Consider the following 9,307-nt stretch of genomic DNA (forward strand, 5'->3'; position numbering starts at 1 on the left):
CACTTTTTGCTACCTGCCGGAGTATCCAACATGCTCTAAGGCTATGTGTTGGTGTAGTGTCCGGCGAGCTGTGGAGTTTACATGGCCCATTGAGCCATTCTTCCAATACGGTTCCACGCCCTGGGGTGGGCTTTGATTTCTTGGGGATTGGATCGGCTGACTTACGAGAGTTCGCCCGTTTAGCTCGGACAAAGGTTTTAGCGAGAGCCGGACTATCCCAAAATCCTGTTTGGGTTTTCCAGGCGCTTTCCATCACACAGTACTTCTGTACTATGGTTACTAAGTCAGCAAAGTGTACTATGTCACGGTGACTTATTGTCACATCCCTAGCTTCTGGCATTGCTCTAGGCTAGCTTCATGTGTGCATCATGTCTATATTTTTGAAACTTGAATTGAGGAATATTGGAAGCCTCAAAACCCTAAATAAAAGAGGGGCAAAAACCCTAGAAATCTCATTCATTGCTCCAAAAGGCTCTTCTTAAATGTTTGATAATTTTTGGTAAGGGTTCTGGTCCCAACCAAAATATTGAACATTTTTAAGGATTTATTTTTGGGACTTTGAATTTAAATCATTAGCTATTTGAATTTGAATTATATTCATATAATTAGAATATAATTTCAAATACCCCTGAAATATTTTATGAGCTTTTGGAAAAGTCCATCTAGCCAAATAAAATTATTCAGAGGAGTTTTTGGCATTGTTTGAATTTGTTTAAAATTCAAAACAGTGGCAAAACGAAATTAAATAAAACAAAACAGAAGAAAAAAATAAAAGAGAGAGAGAGAAGGACTTACTTGGCCTCACCCGTGCAGCCCACCAGAACCGGCCCAGCCGGCCCAGCCCGCACCGCTACTCCCCCCCTGTCGTCTTCCTCTTGCCAGTGGGAGCAGCTGCGTGCTCGCACGCGCGCGGCCGAGGAGGCCACCTCCTCCCTGCCTGGCTGCCTCCTCCTTCCCTGGTCCCTCCCGCGACGCCACGCAGCCCCGACCCCCTCTCACTTCTCCCTCGCTCTCTGGACCTCCCTCCCCCTCGCTCCTCTGTTTCCCCTCCCGCGACCGAACGGAGCCGCCGCCACCGACGAGAGCCACCGTGGCTACCGGCCACCCCACGGCTCACCGACGCCCCAGGAAGCTCCGCCGGTCCTCCCTCTACCTCCTCAACGAGCCACGAGGCCCCGGACGTGCCACAACACCGCCCTCGATGCCTTCTTCAACCTCGGGACCGCCGGCCATCTTCGTCAAATTCGCCGGCTCCGGACCGTCCCCGACCTCGCCGAGCGTCCCCTCGTCATCACCGTGAGTCACTGACCCTCTCCCCTAACTCAGCATGCTCCCCTCCGTGCCGTAGCGCCGTTCCCCACGAGCACCGAAGCCACCGTCCGCCATTGCTGCTGCACGCATAGCCTCCGTGCTCCCCTGGCCTCACTGAGCTGCTCTTAGTGCTCCCCATGTCTAGCAGGTGCTGCCCAGCCTCTCCATTTGCTCACTGATGCACCGTAGCGACGCGCCCGAGCACCACCGAACACCATCGCCGCCAAAGCTCGTCGCCGGCATGAGTTCCGGCGACCCCACGACCTCCCACTCGGTCCTCTGGATGCGCGGGAGCAAGGGCCATCCCCTGGTGCCCTCAGCGCGCCAAACTGACGCCTCTAGCGCAAGTCCGGCGTGCCCCGCCGTGTTCTGTGGTCGCCGTCGGCTGGTCTCCGGCGTGCTGACGTGGCGTCGTCGTTAGGGCTAATGACCCTGCTAACTAACCCTGTGACACTGACAGCGGGCCCCGTAGCGGGTCAAAGCCCGAGTCAACGCGGGATTAGCCCCTGTGTCACTGACGTGTGGACCCCACACGTCAGGTTTGACCCGAGCCGGCCCCTGTTGACTTGCTGACGTCATGCCAATGTCATGCTGACGCAGTAATGTTTTCTCGATTTAATTTAATTCAGGAAATTCCAGAAAATGCCTAAAACTTCTAAAATTCATAGAAAATTAACCGTAACTCCAAATTAAATAATTTATATATGAAAAATTATCAGAAAAATTCAAGGAATCCATCTGTACCATTGTCATGCATGTTAGAACAACTTATAGGTGCTGTTTAGCACAAATCAACTAAATGGCATTTGAATAATCACATATGGAGTTTGAATTTGAATCTTATATTCAAACCAACTTCATTTAATCTGTTGCTGGTTGCATTAGCTCAAAACACATTCATATTGTCATGTCATGAGCATGCATCATATTGTGCATTGCATTGATTGTGTTCCTTTCTGTATTGCCGGTATTAGTCCCCTCTCGATAGACGTGATACCGATGATGTGATCGTTGACACTGATGAAGACTCAATGTTATCTTCAGAAGTGCCAGGCAAGCAAAACCCCCTTGTTCATTCCGATACAATCCTACTCTCTCGCTCCTGCTCTCTTTTACTGCATTAGGACAACACCGATTCATCTGTTACTTGCTGCGGTAGCTGAACCCCTTTATCCTCTGCATGACCTGTCATTCCACAGTAAATAGATGAAACCCACTAGCATGAGTAGGAGTTGTTTGAGCCCTGTTGTGCCTACTCATTCATGCTTGTTTGTCATGCCTGCTACTGCTTAGAGTTGAGTCGGGTCTGATTCATCGGGGATGAATCAGAGGTGTGTGAACATGTCCTACGGTGTGTGAGCTAAGCGTGTGAACACGATTTGGTAAAGGTAGCGGTGAGAGGCCATGTAGGAGTACATGGTGGGTTGTCTCATTGCAGCCGTCCTCAGGAACTGAGTTCTGTGGTTGTGATCCATGATTCAGCTACTACCACGCATTGGGCCCGAAACCAATGGACCCTCTCGGCTTCTTAATCACCCTTGTCCTCTGTCCAGGAGTTGCAAGTAGTTTCTGGTGTTTGTAGTATGCTGGAGGCCGTGGACAGCGCTGACCGTAGGGGTGGGCTGTGATGCGGTAGGCACGTGGCCGGGTAAACCGGGCGCCCGTTTGGTGTCACGGAACCCTGTTCACATCGTTTGGGGCTGTGAGCGAAACTCCGGCCAGATCTCCTCATGGATGGAACCCGAATAGGCGATAAACCTGGACTAGAGACTTGAGTGTTTAGGCAGGCCGTGGCCGACACCCACGTTGGGCTTCCGCTTGAAGGTTGCCGAGTACATGTCGTGTAAACGGCGGTAAGTGGTGAGAGCGTGTGTGAAGAAGTACACCCCTGCAGGGTTAACCTAATCTATTCGAATAGCCGTGTCCGCGGAAAAGGACTTCTGGGTTGCTTATATCAGTTCATAGACAAGTGAAAGTGGATACTCTAAAATACGCAAGATAAGCGTGAGTGCTATGGATGGCATTCTCGTAGGGAGACGGGAGCGGATCCATAGTGGTGTATTGATATGGTGAATATGTGGACTCGTGTGCGCCACCTCAAAAAAGTTACTCGCAGTCGTAGTTCAGGATAGCCACCGAGTCAAAGCTGGCTTGCTGCAGTTAAGCCCCACCATCCCTTTGTTGATAATGATGCATGCGTAGATAGATCTGATGTAAGTCTTGCTGGGTACATTTGTACTCACGTTTGCCTATTTTATGTTTTGCAGAGAGACTTCAGTCTCACTAGTAGTTTCGCGTGGACTTCGACGTTTAGCTTGATACCTCAGCTACGATCTTGTGCCCTCGGCAGGATCTGATAGATAGTCAGGCTTCTCAGCCTTTTTCATTTATAGATGTCTGTACTCAGACATGATAGCTTCCGTTTGTGCTTTGACTTGTATGCTCTGAATGTTGGGTCGTGAGACCCCTGTTTGTAATATCTCGCTCCTCGGAGCCTATGGAATAAATACTTGAGTCATAGAGTCATGTTGTGATGCCATGTTGTATTTGCACATATCGAGCATATTGTGTGTATGTTATTGAAATGCTTGGTATGTGTGGGATCTGACCATCTAGTTGTTTATCTTTAGTAGCCTCTCTTACGGGGAAATGTCTCCTAGTGTTTCCACCGAGCCATGGTAGCTTGCTACTGCTCCGGAACACTTAGGCTGGCCGGCATGTGTCCTTCTTCATTCCTGTGTCTGTCCCTTCGGGGAAATGTCACGCGATGAATACCGGAGTCCTGTTAGCCCGCTACAGCCCGGTTCACCGAAGTCCTGCTAGCCCAGTGCTACAGCCTGGATTCACTCGCTGATGACCGACACGTTCGATGCTGGGTCATGGATGCCTGTCCCTGTAAGTCTGTGCCGCTTTGGGTTTACGACTAGCCATGTCAGCCCGGACTCCTTATCATATGGATGCTAGCGACACTGTCATATACGTGTGCCAAAAGGCGCAAACGGTCCCGGGCAAAGGTAAGGCGACACCCGTGGGAATACCGTGCGTGAGGCCGCAAAGTGATATGAGGTGTTACATGCTAGATCGATGTGGCAGTGAGTCGGGGTCCTGACAGCGTTGGTATCAGAGCTTGACTGCCTGTAGGATTACCAAGCCAAACTGGTCGAAGTTGAGTCTAGAAATTCTTTAGTTATATAAGGGAATTGATTGTGGGATGGAACGTAAGGCTCTTTTTACTCCTTATACCTCATGCCCTTCTGATCTGAGTCATCTTATCTTTCCTGCGGGGATTAAGAACTAGGCTATCTCTTCTTTCTATTAGGATCACGTGTTACTAATCAGTAGACTTAAAAGATTGTTGGATTTAAGTCTCAGTTCAGTTCCTACTACTTCCGTATGTTAATTGTTGATCTCGGAACCTTGATATTGTGCTTCTGAGTGGTTATGCCACCATTTTTGTGATTGTCTCAAATGTTTTTGAGCAATTATAGCCGTTATGCTGTCCAAGTCATCCCAGGTTTCTAAATAGTCCGATGCATTTGCAAATCTTTTCCCTCTGGTTTCGATGTTCCTTTATGCCAGCTCAATCACACTAATTGTTGAGTTGAGGTATTCTATTGCCTTGACATTATGTTGGAGTTACTATTATGACCTAGGTGTCTCAGGGGATCATCTAGTGGTCTAGCCATGATTGTGTCCTAGTGTGAAGATTCTGGCCTTTATTCTCGGAAGCATCCCGTGATGCTACTTAGTAGTAGGTATTCTGTTCCTGGGTTCTTGAACCCGAGATTCACTCCACCTACTTCGTGTTGATAGTAATTGTTAGTGCCTTCAGGATATTAGTAACCTTTGCGATAGTCCTTGAGGTCCGTGGTATCTTCTTCTTCCAAATACCATGAACTACTTATGGCAGAAGTTCCTCGTTGAACTGAAATATCACAACAGGATTATTCTTGAGGAGTTCTCCATTCATAAATCGTGACTCTGCCAGTTCTACCTTTCTGCATGGGTTATCCGGAAGAAATATGTTGAACTTGGTTCGACATACTAATCTATGCATCCACAACTCAGAAAGTTATATGTTCCTTTGAGTTGTTCTCTTTAGTTGCATTCTGACCCTCGTCTATCAATTGATAGTCAAGAGTATGCGTGCGTTCGTTCATCGATGCCTATGACTCTTGTGGTCTGTCAAGCCATTCTATTCCGGAATGACTAGGATAAACAAACTCCAGTACCTCTTCCATATCTAGGATTGGGTCAAAGTAGTTGTATTCCGCAGATCAAATGCCAATCCAGCTTTTGGTTCTGCTCTACCTTGGAGTATTACATATTTTATATCGAGATTGTTATAGGAATTGCACACCATCCCATGAACTCTTGGTACAGTGACACTTCTTGCCATCACTGTTCATTCCTCGGCCCTCGTGTTGATGCAACCGGAATACCGACAAATGAATTGTGATGTGTGAAATCAATACTGCTAGCAACTCTGTTGCTTGGTAGTTAAAGGATAATAATTTCATTCTTAGTATGTTGGTTTTCGAATCATCCTTCTAAGACTGATCGTGCTACCTAGTCCTTATTTTGGTGCACCCTTCGATTGATGAGTTAGGATCTTGTCAAGTCCTCACTCAATTGATCATATCGTCTTGCCCTCAAAAGCAAGATTGTTCTCGAGCTTAGTAACATACCGGTGGTTCGTGACTTTCCAAATATCTTCTTGGAGGTGTTACCGGGTTGTCACCTGACCGCTATGTTGAGTTCGTGATCAAGTTGGTTTCTTGTGAACCACCTTCTCTCCAAGAATCGGTGTTAGATATCCCTGAGCTAGTTGGTTAAGCTAGACAACAACTTGGAGAGTTGGAAGATAAAAGCTTGTCTGACTTAGTTCGTTCCAAAGGGATATTCTTGTGTAGTGTGTGTTGAAGAAAGATGATATCTTCATCGATTGGTCCTTGTGATCAGTTGCTGGACCTATTGTCTTATCAATCCTTTGATTTGAGTGTGGGCTATCGTCAAATCAAATCAGTACCAACGATGCTCGTAATGTTGTCCTATTCGTGGTTGATCCCTCGAGCATACACCATTACATCTTTGGTCTGACCAATGCTATCACCGTGTTCACTTAACTATGGAATTCCTTTTAAAAGGAAACCCGGATGAATTGTTGTTGAGCCCATTGACAACATCCTTATCTCCTCCATGATTTTGTTGAGCATTAAGCTAGTGTTGGAAATTTTTGAAAGCATTTGTTCATGCTAGCTCATGAAGCATATGTTTGGATGAAGGTAGTGACTTCCTTTAATTCATGTGCATCTGATGCAAGTTGCCGCCGTGGATTCGAGAAAGTCAATGTTGCTTTCTTTGGAATCATTCCAAATCAGTCATGCACACGTGCGAAGAATGTTGTGGTTTGAAGACTTGCAACCTTCAATCTATATGTATCCCTAGCACACCAAGCCACTGGTTGATTTGTTCAAGGAGAAGGAGTTCCTTCATAAGAGCTAATCTGGACTTATGTAAGGACTTCGATACCCTCGTTGATGGTTCCCCCTCCTGAACTCGGTAGTGTTTTATTATAAGACTACTATGTGGTCATGCTTGTCTGGGACAACGTGTTCACATGTTAGTAGCAGAACCAGCTCATGTTTTGGAGCTTGCTATCGTAGTTCATCTCCCGAGAATCCCGCAACGTCATCTCGTCGATTTGTGTTGCAAACTTTCATTTTTCTTCCTAGACTCGATGGGTCTGGAATATTCTGACACCAACCAGATCTGAATCTCAGGCAGATATGATGGTTGGAACATTTCCCCAAGAACTATAATATTGGTTCCTCGATAACCGGTAAAGTGGATGTCATGGCCAACACACCCAACCGGAAGACCTATTATTGTAGTATCTTGATTGAAGAAGTTGGCCACCTCCCCTAAGGATTTCGTAGGATTTACTCCCTAGTTGCCCCTATGGATTTTTGTGTTCCCGAAGTCCGACCTTTTACTTGATGTTTTAGATATCAAACCATATCTATGAATGGGTTATACTAACACATCAAGGAGAACATTAGAAGCGGAGTGCTAAATGTCTCTCGGTCGATCATCCAGATTTTATTTGCTTGGCCTCGCTAAGGTGAAATCTGAGAAAGTGTTATCCTCCTTCGCATCTGCATCGTCCATCGCTATTCATCATGGTAGTATGTTGTGTTGTCAGCACCCTTGACGCGGTTGTTGATAAAACCTTGATGATTGTGGAAATGCTCAAGTTCTTGAGAGCACGCACAAGCGCTACGTCTTATCATCGGCACTAGCTGGGATTGCCCCAGATTTCCTCGGTTATGCTATAACCACTCCAATAGTGAATTCACTCTCTATTGTTGGGTTCTTCCCCAGTTACCAGAATCATTCCCAGCATTTGCATTTTGTTCCCAGCTTGCACCGCCAATGTGCCATTCTACCATGGGTCTCTTCCATTTCCGGTGATAAGCAAAATTCATCCATTACGTTGTCTTCAACAAGGTAATCCACATCATCCAAGTTTGAGTATGCCATTCTACCGAACCCCTCTAAATGATCGATTATGATTTGCCTTAAGCTGGTATAAAGAGTTTCAATGATCTCTGAATCAAAGGTAATTCTTTTGCCACTTAAGGGGAGATATCTACGAGTCACGGTTCTGAAGGTGTCTCGTTGTGGTATCATGGCAACTCAACTCCTCGCTACGTTGACAACCGATTACCACCTTCTTAAGTGTGGAATTGTTGTCCACCTAGTGAACCTTCGTCATCCGTTTCTTTCCACCCCTCTTGATGTGTATCTCGTGTCTCAACCCGAGAGATGGTCCTATGTCTCATTCCGTGAGTTGTTCGATCTTCAAGAAGATCGACCCTTCTAGAGTCTCCTTCTTCCCTCCATGTCATGTTGGCAGGATTTCTCAGAACAAGACATCAAGACAATGATGGTGAATGAATCAACGTTTGAAGTGCACCCTGGATCGTGAAGATTGTACTAGTTTGCGTTTCCCCTTCATCCTACCCTACGCTTGAATCTCGAGACGAGATTCTTGTTTAGTGGGGGTGAGTTGTCACATCCCTAGCTTCTGGCATTGCTCTAGGCTAGCTTCATGTGTGCATCATGTCTATATTTTTGAAACTTGAATTGAGGAATATTGGAAGCCTCAAAACCCTAAATAAAAGAGGGGCAAAAACCCTAGAAATCTCATTCATTGCTCCAAAAGGCTCTTCTTAAATGTTTGATAATTTTTGGTAAGGGTTCTGGTCCCAACCAAAATATTGAACATTTTTAAGGATTTATTTTTGGGACTTTGAATTTAAATCATTAGCTATTTGAATTTGAATTATATTCATATAATTAGAATATAATTTCAAATACCCCTGAAATATTTTATGAGCTTTTGGAAAAGTCCATCTAGCCAAATAAAATTATTCAGAGGAGTTTTTGGCATTGTTTCAATTTGTTTAAAATTCAAAACAGTGGCAAAACGAAATTAAATAAAACAAAACAGAAGAAAAAAATAAAAGAGAGAGAGAGAAGGACTTACCTGGCCTCACCCGTGCAGCCCACCAGAACCGGCCCAGCCGGCCCAGCCCGCCACCGCTACTCCCCCCCTGTCGTCTTCCTCTTGCCAGTGGGAGCAGCTGCGTGCTCGCACGCGCGCGGCCGAGGAGGCCACCTCCTCCCTGCCTGGCTGCCTCCTCCTTCCCTGGTCCCTCCCGCGACGCCACGCAGCCCCGACCCCCTCTCACTTCTCCCTCGCTCTCTGGACCTCCCTCCCCCTCGCTCCTCTGTTTCCCCTCCCGCGACCGAACGGAGCCGCCGCCACCGACGAGAGCCACCATGGCTACCGGCCACCCCACGGCTCACCGACGCCCCAGGAAGCTCCGCCGGTCCTCCCTCTACCTCCTCAACGAGCCACGAGGCCCCGGACGTGCCACAACACCGCCCTCGATGCCTTCTTCAACCTCGGGACCGCCGGCCATCTTCG

Source organism: Triticum dicoccoides, chromosome 4B, assembly GCF_002162155.2.
Source record: "Triticum dicoccoides isolate Atlit2015 ecotype Zavitan chromosome 4B, WEW_v2.0, whole genome shotgun sequence".
NCBI classification, from domain to species: Eukaryota; Viridiplantae; Streptophyta; class Magnoliopsida; order Poales; family Poaceae; genus Triticum; species Triticum dicoccoides.